General features: G+C 43.5%; 1 protein-coding gene across 4 annotated transcripts in view; it reads right to left on the bottom strand.

Annotated features, from left to right (window-relative positions):
- ppp1r42 (protein phosphatase 1, regulatory subunit 42) overlaps positions 1-4,427 on the bottom strand; it is a 98,434-nt gene extending 94,007 nt beyond the window's left edge. For all 4 annotated transcript variants that reach the window (XM_072571496.1, XM_072571492.1, XM_072571494.1 and 1 more), the window contains exon 1: positions 4,288-4,427. The gene's annotated coding sequence lies outside the window, so the exon portion shown is untranslated. The remainder of the gene's footprint in view (positions 1-4,287) is intronic.
- Positions 4,428-10,756: the final 6,329 nt, after the last annotated feature.

Below are 10,756 nucleotides of genomic sequence, written 5' to 3'. Positions count from 1 at the left end.
CATTTGTTGAACCTTCTTATTTAGCTTTAATTGTGGTTATATTTCTTACTCATTTACCCTCATATTGTGATTTTCTAAGACAACCTTCGCAGTTTTCTAAAATTTTCACAATGCTCACACCCATTATTATTTTATGCAGCATTGTATGACTTTCCTTTCAATTTGATATCATCCTTAGCTTTCTTTGTTAGTAATGGAAGATGCATTCTTCGCAGACAGTATTTCTTTCTCATAGGATATTTCTTTGGTGAGGGTTATGAAATGTCTTCCCAACTATCCTACTGAAACCAACTTTGTCTTCATACCTTTTCAACTGGCTTTAGTTAAGCATAATGCATTAGTTTCAGATTCAAATTCTACACCCTTAAGATGAATGAGAAACTACGCGATATAATATTCTTGTCAAGAGAAAACTGCCAGGTTTATAAATGCATGTACTCTGATTGGTACCAGAATGTATTGTTCAAATAAGTTGTCAACTGAATGCATCTTTGAGCAGAATGCTGAGAGTTCAATAAGTACAGGAATCTTAATATCTTTCTAAATATCTAAATTTTGCCTGTGTTTCATGTTTAACATTTAACTGTAATTGGCTATTTAAAGTCTAATTTTCATCTAGGTTTAAGCAGGGATATACAAACTCTCCACTTGAGAGCAACTGAAGTAAGTTAATTAAAAAATCCAGCTTAAACTGTTCTTTCAGCATTTGGGACAAAGCTAACTCAGAGTGTATAAAGGCATTTCAGTGTGACTTAGCATTGAATGTGACTTGAGCAGTGTATGCTGGGAGTTGGGTGAGTAAGGAAATTATGTGAGGAGGCAAAGGAAACATTTCCTAGTTTTTTAAATAATTTTTTCACCCTGTAGGAATTGGTTCTTACTTGACAATCTATTTGGAGAGTACCTCGTAAGTGATTAAGATCTATTCTATTCCTCAGATTTAAAATAGTTTAGGAACTGGTGGTAAAGCTGACAAAATACATTAAAAAGGAAAATAAATAATTGAACCAAATAATTACTTAGTTAATTAAAACACTTTAAGGATGGAAGGGCAGGTAATGTACTATTATTGATGTCAACCTAATAGGTCGTAGCTCTCCATTCTCTTGCTTCTTATTATCTTAAATAGTGGGATTACATTTTCTATTTTCCAGACCAGAGGAATCTTTCCTGATACTATCGAATGTTGAAAGATAATTACTAATTATCCCCGTAGTTGTCTCCTTCAACGGTCTCCTTCAAGCTCATCTGAGACAGAGCATTTAACAACCTTCAAGGAGACAATATACAATGGCAGATTGACATTGTTCTCTGCAGCAAAAAGCGAGAGTCCAGAACTCTGTGTTGCCAGACAGTACCAGTATTCACAACATCTGCTCAGGGTCAGGGAGAAATGTATAGTGGGAGGGGAGGATCCAGTTGTCACGGTCCATGTAAGTACCAATAACATGGGCAAAGAAAATGGCATCAAATACATTAACAGAACATTAAAGGTAATTATCTCTATTTCGAGAGTGTTGTGCTGGAAAAACACAGGTCAGGCAGCATTCAAGGAGAAGAAGAATTGATGTTTCGGGCATAAGCCCTTCATCATTCCCATAATTATCTCTATTACCTGAGCCACATGGAAATTAGCACAGGAAAAATAAGATTAGATAAAGTACTGCAAGACTTAAAGACTGGTACAATGGAAGAGGATTTTGGTTTGAGGTGCACTGGAACTGGGGCATAGGTAGAGTGGGGAAATGTACCACTAGGATGGTCTACACCTGATGTCTATACTGGGACCAGTGCTCTACCATGGGGAAGAGGATCAAATTTGGCAAGATGTAGTAAAACACAAGGCACAAAAAAGAAGGCATTGGTGTTTTTCAGACTGGAGGCCTGTGGCCAGTGGCGTACCACAAGGATCGGTGCTGGGTCCTCTACTTTTTGTCATTTGTATCAATGATTTGCATGTGAGCATAAGAGGTGTAGTTAGTAAGTTTGCAGATGACACCAAAATTGGAGATGTAGTAGACAGCGAAGTTTACCTCAGATTACAATGGGATCTTGATCAGTGGGCCAATGGGCTGAGAAGTGGCAGATGGAGTTTAATTCAGATAAATGTGAGGTGCTGCATTTTGGGAAAGCAAATCTTAGCAGGGCTTATACACTTAATGGTAAGGTTCTAGGGAGTGTTGCTGAACAAAGAGACCTTGGAGTGTTCATAGCTCCTTGAAAGTGGAGTCGCAGGGAGGTAGGATAGTGAAGGTGGCATTTGGTATGCTTTCCTTTATTGATCAGAGTATCGAATATAGGAGTTGGGAGGTCATGTTGCGGCTGTACAGGACGTTGGTTACGCCACTTTTGGAATATTTCATGCAATTCTGATCTCCTTCCTATCGGAAGGATGTTCTGAAACCTGAAGGGGTTCCGAAAAGATCAACAAGAATGTTGCTAGGGTTGCAGGATTTGAGCTACAGGGAAAGGTTGAATAAGCTGAGGCCGTTTTCCCTAGAGTGTTGGAGGCTGAGGGGTGACCTTATAGAGGTTTATAAAATCATGAGGGGCATGGATAGGATAAATAGGCAAATTCTCTTCCCTGGGGTCAGGGGGTCCAGAACTTGAGGGCACAGGTTTAGGGTGAGAGGGGAAAGATATAAAAGAGACCTAAGGGGCAACTTTTTCACACAGAGGGTAGTGCGTGTGTGGAATGGGCTGCCAGAAGAAGTGCTGGAGGCTAATACAATTTCAATATTTAAAAGGCATCTGGATGGGTATATGAATATGAAGGGTTTGGAGGGATATGGGCCAAGTACTAGCAGGTGGGACTAGATTGGGTTGGGATATCTGGTTGGCATAGACGAATTAGACCAAAGAGTCTGTTTCCATGCTGTACATCTCTATGACTCTAATATGGAAAATTATAATCAGGCCATCACAGGAAGGGGCAGAAAGTACAAATTAAGAGTAAATCAACTCATAAGGCTAGATTCAAAAATAAAAAAAAGGATAAACAAATGATTTATATCTGAATTCATGCATTTCCAAATAAATAGATAAATAGATAGAGCAAATAGAAATAAATGGTTATGACCTGTTAACCATCATGGAGACATGGTTGGAAGATGACATAGATTGGGACTTGAATATTAAAAAGTTCATGACATGTAGGAAGGACTGAAAGGTAGGAAAGGTGGGAGACATCACTTTGTTAATTCTTGATGCAATTAGCATAGAGAGCAATGACCCAGGTTGAGGAAACTAGGATACAGAGCCCTTCATGCAAAGGTGAAAAATGATAAAAGCAAGAAGTTTCTTGTGGGAGTGATGCACAGGTCTCCTAACAGTAACTATATGGCATCATGGAACGTCAAGGAAGGAATACTGCAAAAATTACTGAAAGGCTTGATGATAGTCATGGGGGAAATTAAATCTCCATACATTTTTTCCCCAGCACCAGGCCTGCCACATTCTTCTTTCTCCTTTTCTTTCTTTTCTCTTTCAGCTTCATCTTTTCTTCTTTTTGGCAGTAAAAGAAAATGGCTTTGGCAGAACCAGGCAGCCTGGGGCAACCAGTGTCAAGAGAGGGAGAAGGCAGTCAGTCTGCAGATCAGGGCAGCTTGTGGCGAGTGGGAGAAAGCAGCTCATTGCAGCGGTGACAAAGGCGGAGGCAGGCAGTCTATGGTGGTGGTGGTTTCAGTAGTAGGAACAGGCTGCAAACCAGTGACAGCAAGCAAGGTGAGTGATCCACCCTTTGTGAAAAGTATGAGTCCTGCATGATTAGGCACTTATGGACTGTGGTGTTGTACTGTTAACTGTGCTTCTTCGTTTTTCAACTTTATGTTTAACTTTTTAACTTTGTTTTATTTTTCTGATTTCTAACCAAGGTTCTGTACCTGGGTACCTTTTTACCTAAGCTGGTGCTGTGAGTGGCAACTTGTAGACTTTTCACTGTACTGGTGAGAGCATGTATAATCAATAAACCTAATTAAATTCAATGTAGATAGAGCTGGTTAAAGTGAACTGCTAAATTAACAGACAGGTCATTAAAGATGTAGTGGCATAAATCTAAGGGGCATTTCAGAAATAAATTATTCCTTCTAAAGACAATCAATCCCCTTATCTCTGGAATCAATCTAGTGAAGATCCCAACAATTTATTTGATCAGTTCTGAAGAAGATCAGTGGACTCGAAATATGAACTCTGTTTTTTTTCTCTCTCCACAGGTGCCGCCAAGCTTACTGAGTTTCTCCAGCAATGTTTGCTTTTGGTTCAGATATAAAGGGGATCGTGCTGACGTACCCAGAAGCTGTCGGTGCCACGCAGCTCGAGTTTTCAATCCTTCTGAAGCCGAAAGCGGGTTATATTCGCGCAAACCACGGCGTGAGGTGAACGAACAAACCAAACAGCCAGCTCAGGGCCTCCCCGCCACCTGTCCCGAGGACTCCGCATTGGAGCTGCAGAAATAATCAGATCAGGGGCACCGACTCGTCTCGGACTTAGGAAAACACCGACTTTAACAAAAGGCGAAATAATAATCTTGGTTTCGCTGGCCCGGGCGGTCGCAAAGCAGCCGGCGGCCGTTTCGAACGCGGCCCCGTTTGAAAGCTCGCGGCCGGCGCGGCGGCGGTTGCCGTGGAAACGGGCGCCTCCTTTTACTGGAGTCCCACGGGCGGCTCAGGCCCCAGAGAAAAATAGCTCGCTCTTTCGGTTCCGGCCTTCAACTCGTATCAGAGCGGAAAGAGCCAGTGCGGTGTAAGGCATTATTCTAATCTTAGATGTGATATTGAGGAATGCACGAATGAACTTCACAATTTCTGCTAATCAGGTAAAGTCACCACAGTCTTACCGGAGGTGGTTGAAGTTGAAGATTATACTTCAGGCGTTGGGAGAAGAGTCCTTCGAAGGATTGAACCTAGGTTGTTAGGCACCAGTCTACGTTACTAGCAAGCTGTCCAGCCAGCTGAGCTAATTGACTCCTAATTAGGGCCCAAGACCATAAGACATAGGAGCAGAAATCAGGCCATTTAGCCCTATGCATCTGTTTCTCCATTCAATCATGACTGATGTTTCTCAACTCCATTCTCCCGCTTTCTCCCTGTTCCCCTTGATACTCAAAAACTTATCTATCTCAGTCTTAAATATACTCAATGTTCTGGCTTCCACAGCCTTCTATGGCAATGAATTCCATGGATTCACAACTCTCTGGCTGAAGAAGTTTCTCCCTATTTCTGTTCGAAAAGGTCTTCACTTTACTCTAAGGCTATGCCCTCGGGTCTTAGTCTCTCATACCAGTGGAAACATCTTCCCAACATCCACTCTGTCCAGGCCATTCAGTATTCTGTGTTTCAATTAGATCCCCCATGTTGGTAGCATGGTGGCACAGTGGCTAGCACTGCTGCCACACAGTGTCAGAGACCTGTGTTCAATTCTCACCTTAGGCAACTGTCTGTGTAGAGTTTGCACTTTCTCTGTCTGGGTTTCCTCCCATAGTCCAAAGATGTGCAGGTTAGGTGAATTGGCTATGGGAAAGTGTCCTGTAGTGTTAGGTGAAGGGGTAAGTACTGGGGTGTGGGTTGCTCTCCGGAGGGTCAGTGTGGACTTGTTGGGCCAAAGGGCCTGTTTCTACACTGTAGGGAATCTAATCTAAGCATCCTTCTAAATTCCATTGAGAATAAACCCAGAGTCTCAAACATTCATTATATGTTCCTTTTCATTCCTGAAACCATTCTTGTGAACCTCTGAACACGCTCAATGGCTAGTATATCCTTCCTGAGATATGGGGCAAATCTGTGCACAATACTCCAAATGCGGTCTGACCAGAGCCTTATAGAGCCTCAGAAGTACTTCCTTGCTTTTGTATTCGAGCCCTCTCAAAATAAATGCCATCATTGCATCAACCTGTAATTTTACCTTGAGAGACTCCTGGACTAGAACTCTCAAGTCTCTTTGCACTTCAGACTTCTGAATTTCATCTCCATTTAGAAAATAGTCCATGCCTCTATTCTTCCAACCAAAGTGGATGACCTCATACTTTCCCATGTTGTACTCCATCTGCCACTTAATTGCCCACTCTCCTAACCTATCCAAATCCTTCTGCAGCTTCCCTGCCTCCTCAATGCTATCTGTCCCTCTACCTATCTTTGTATCGTCTGCAAACCTGAGCATAAGTAGACCATTCGCCTCGTAAAGTCTACTCTACCATTCAATGAGATCACACCTTATCTGATCACTCTTTCCTCCACTAGCTTTCCGTATCTAGGTGACGTCTGATTCCTTTGCTGATTAAAAATATGTTGGTCTCAGCTTTGAATATATTTGATAGCTCTCTGTGGTAAAGAATTTCACAGATTGATGATTCTCTGACAGATGAAAATCTTCTGTCTGAAATGGGCAAACCCTTATTCTGAGATTATACCCTCTGGTTCTAGACATTCCCAAAAGGGGAAACAACCTCTCCACATCCACCTTGACAAGCACCTAAGAATCTTTTCTGTTTCAATAAGGTCACCTTTCATTCTTAAAACTCGAAAGTATAAAGGTTCAACTGACTCAACCTCTCCTCATGAAATAATCTCTCAATGCCCAGGATCAATTTAGTGAACCTTCTCTTGTCAGCCTCCAATACCAGTACTGTATATCTTTCCTTAGATAAGGGGACCAAAACTGTTTACAGTATTCCAGGTGTGGCCTTGTATAGTTTTAGCAAGACCTCCCTATTTTTAGACTCCATTTTCTGTGAAATAAAATTTGCCTTTCCTATTATCTGCTGAACTTGTATACTAAGTTATTCGTGATTCATACCTCAAAATCACCACTTTGCTGGAGCTTTCTGCATCTTTCCCCGTATAATTAATATTCAGTTTTTCTATTCTTTTTGCGAAGTGCATTATCCCACATTTTCTAACATTATACTCCATCTGCCAAATTTTTCCCTATTCATTTAATCTGTCTATATCCATCTGTAGACTCATTGTGTCATCCTCACTACTTACCTTCCAACCGATTTTTGTGTCATGTTGAAACTTGGTGATAATACATTCATTTCCCATATTGAAACCATTTATATTTTAAATAACCTGCACTGATCCCTGTAGAACTCCTTTTATCCCAAATCTGTGTTGTAACTCCTAACATCATGGGATCTTATGTTGTCTTGTGTTATGTCCCCAGGAAGAGAAATTAAAGGTGTTGATTCATCTGCTTCTGAGCTCCCTGTGCCCTCCATCCTTCTAATGCCTGAAACCAGGAACCATAGTCACATGGCATCAAACAACTTCATATAGGTTTAGTAAAACATCTTGGTTTTGAACCTCATTCTTCAATTTATAAACCAATGGAAGGTCATGTTCTGAACACAATATCCAAAACACTTTGTTGAAAAGTGTGGCGCTGGAAAAGCACAGCAGGTCAGGCAGCATCTGAGGAGCAGGAGAGTTGACGTTACAGGCATAAGCCCTTCATCAAGACTGTTGGGGGGGGGGGGGATGAGGGAAAGGCGGCTGAGAGATAAATAGGAGAGTGGGGGTGGGGAGAAGGTAGCTTAGAGGGTGCTAGGTTCAGGAAAATCTCTTCCGGATGTGGAAGGATCCTTTGGGGCCTTGGATGGAGGTGAAGGGAGGTGCGGGCGCAGGTTTTACATCTCTTGTGGCAGCAAGGGAAGGTGTCTGGATTGGAAAATGGGTTGGTGGGGTGGAGGGGAGCGTGGATCTAACAAGGGAGTCACAGAAGGAATGGTCTCTGCAGAATGCCAATAGGGTTGGGAAGGAAAATATATCTTGATTGTAGGTGGTGGAAATGGCAGAGGATAATGTGCTGTATCTAGATATTAGAGGGTTGGAAGGTGAGGACCGGCGGGGTTCTATCCTTATTGCGGTTGGAGGGGTGGGGTTTAAGGGCAGAGGTACAGGAAGTGGAGGAGATGCGCTGGAAGGCATTATTGATGATGTGCGGGGGGAAATTGCGGTCCTTGAAATAGGAGGTCATCTGGGATGTTCTGGAGTGGAATTACTTTTCCTGGGAGCAGATGCAGTGTAGGCGGAGGAATTTCGGAGGCAGAATTTCAGCGGACAGGTCACACCTATTCTGACAAGTCCTGATGAACCTATCCCAACAGTCACTGCGTCAGAGTTCAGATCAGGTTTCCTTCGTGTGAATCCAAGGAAAGCGATGGGACCAGATGGAGTACCAGGCCGTGCACTCAAAGCATGCGCAGATCAACTGGCAGATATCTTCTCGGACATCTTCAACCTCTCCCTGCAGCAGGCCACTGTCCCTGCCTGTTTCAAGTAGGCCAACATCATCCCTGTGCCTAAGAAGGCTCATGTAGAATGTCTGAATGACTATCGCGCAGTGGCCCTAACTTTGATGTTACATGAAGTGCTTTGAGAGGCTGGTCATGGCATTAATCAACTCCAGCCTCCCCACTATTATTGATCCACCCCAATTTGCCTATCAGACCAACAGATCCATGTCAGATGCCATATCACTTGCCCTTCACTCCTCTCTAGAACATCTTGATACCAAGAACAGCTATGTAAGAATCCTACTCATTGATTACAGTTCAGCCTTCAACACTATTATCCTCTCGAGACTGATTACTAAACTTATTGATCATGGACTAAGCCCCACTCTCTGCAATTGGATTTTCAGTTTCCTGACCCACAGGCCACAATCAGTGAAGACTGGGGACAATATTTCATCCTCACTAACACTCAACACTGGAGCCACCCAGGAGTGCGTACTTAGCCCCCTACTGTACTCACTGTATGCCCATGACTGCGTCGCCAAATACCAGATTAATGCCATTTACAAGTTCGCTGATGACACCATAATCGGTCGAATCTCAGATGGCGACAAAACAGACGGGAAGTGGAAGACCTGGAAAAATGGTACACAGAGAACAACCTAGTTCTCAATGCTGGCAAAACCAAGGAACTCGTTATTGACTTTCAGCTGGATGTTACTCATGCCCCCTAAACATTAACAGCACACAGATGGAACGAGTGGAAAATGTCAAGTTCCTGGGAGTGGTCATCAACAACAAGCTTTCTTGGACTCTTCATGTGGACGCATTGGTTACAAATATCTCTTCTTCCTCAGGCAGCTGAGAAAATTTGGCATGACGGCGAATACCCTAGCCAACTTTTATAGGTGTGCCATTGAGAGCATTCAGTCTGGATGTATCACTACCTGGTATGGCAACTGTACCAGGTAGGTACAGAGAGTGTGAACTTGGCCTGGACAATCACAAAGGCCATCCTCCCTTCTATAGAATCCATCTACCAGGCCCGCTGTCAAGGAAAGGCCGCCAGCATTCTCAAAGATCCATCCCACCCTGGCAATGCTTTTCTACAACCTTTACCATTGTGGAGACGGTACAGAAGCCTGAACACATGCACCAGCCAGTTTCAAAACAGTTTCTACCCTACTGTTGTTAGAATACTGAATGGACTCACAAACACTTAGCATTCGCCTATGCCTGTGTTTTGGTTTTTGCCATTGTTTACCTATTATTTACTTATCTATGCTACTTAACTCTGTGGTCTGCCTGTATTGCTCGCAGGACAAAAGTTTTTCACTGTGCCTCAGTACATGTGACAATAAATTCAATTCAATTGGGAGTAAGGGATACCATTTTTACAGGAGGGGGCTGAGAGGAAGTGTAGTCCAGGTATCTGTGGGAATTTGAAGTAGATGTTTGTGTTAAGTTGGTCACCGGAGATGGCGATGGAGAGGTCCAGGAAGGGGAGGGAGGTCCAGATGAACTTGAGGTCAGGTCGGAAGCAGTTCATGAAGTTGATGAACTGTTCAACCTCCTTGTGGGAGTATGAGGTGGCACCGATACAGACCTGAATGTAGTGGAGGAAAAGGTGGAGGATGGTGCCAGTGTAACTACAGAAAATGGACTGTTCCATGTATTGGACGAAGAGGCAGGCATAACTGGGGCCCATGCGAGTGCCCATGGCTATCCCTTCAGTCTGAAGGAAGTGGGAGGATTCGAAGGAGAAGTTGTTGAGGGTGAGGACCAGTTCCGTTAATCGAATGGGTGTGTTGGTGGAAGGGTTTTGGTAGGGTTGGCAGGAGAGGAAGGAACAGAGGGCTTGGAGGCCTTCATCATGGCAGATGAATGTGTATAGGGACTGGATGTCTATGGTGAAAATGGGGAGTGCGGGGGGGTTGGGGCCTGGGAAATGAAAATCATGGAGGAAGTGGAGGGCGTGGGTGGAGTCCCGAATGTATGTGGGAAGTTCCTGGACCAAGGGGGAACAGGACGGTGTCAAGATATAAGGAGATAATTTGGGTGGGGCAGGAGCAGTTGGAGATGATGGGTCGACCGGGGCAGTAAGGTTTGTGAATTTTGAGAGGCAGAAGAGGGAGAACCAGGCAGTGCAGGGTTCTAAGACCATGAGGTTGTCGGCTATGGATGGGAGATCCCCTGAGGTGACGAGGTTGTGGATGGTCTGGAAGATGATAGTTTGGTGGTGGGAGGTGAAGTTTTGGTGGAGAGAGCAGTAGAGGAAGTGCACCCTTACCAGCACCCATATTCCTGATGAAGAGCTCATGCCCGAAACATCGACTCTCCTGCTCCTCAGATGCTGCCTGACCTGCTGTGCTTTTCCAGTGCCACACTTTTCGACTCTGATCTTGAGCATCTGCAGTCCTCATTTTCTTTCCAAAAAACTTTGGTTTTGTTGACAGAAAAAATGCACTTTTCACATTTCAAGTGATAAATTTTATCCTAATTTTAATTTAAACTAACTACACTTAC

The sequence above is a fragment of the Chiloscyllium punctatum genome, chromosome 5 (assembly GCF_047496795.1).
Source record: "Chiloscyllium punctatum isolate Juve2018m chromosome 5, sChiPun1.3, whole genome shotgun sequence".
Classification (NCBI taxonomy): Eukaryota; Metazoa; Chordata; class Chondrichthyes; order Orectolobiformes; family Hemiscylliidae; genus Chiloscyllium; species Chiloscyllium punctatum.
Note: the sequence above shows the minus strand (reverse complement) of the source record. Positions and strands in the feature narration are given on the sequence as shown.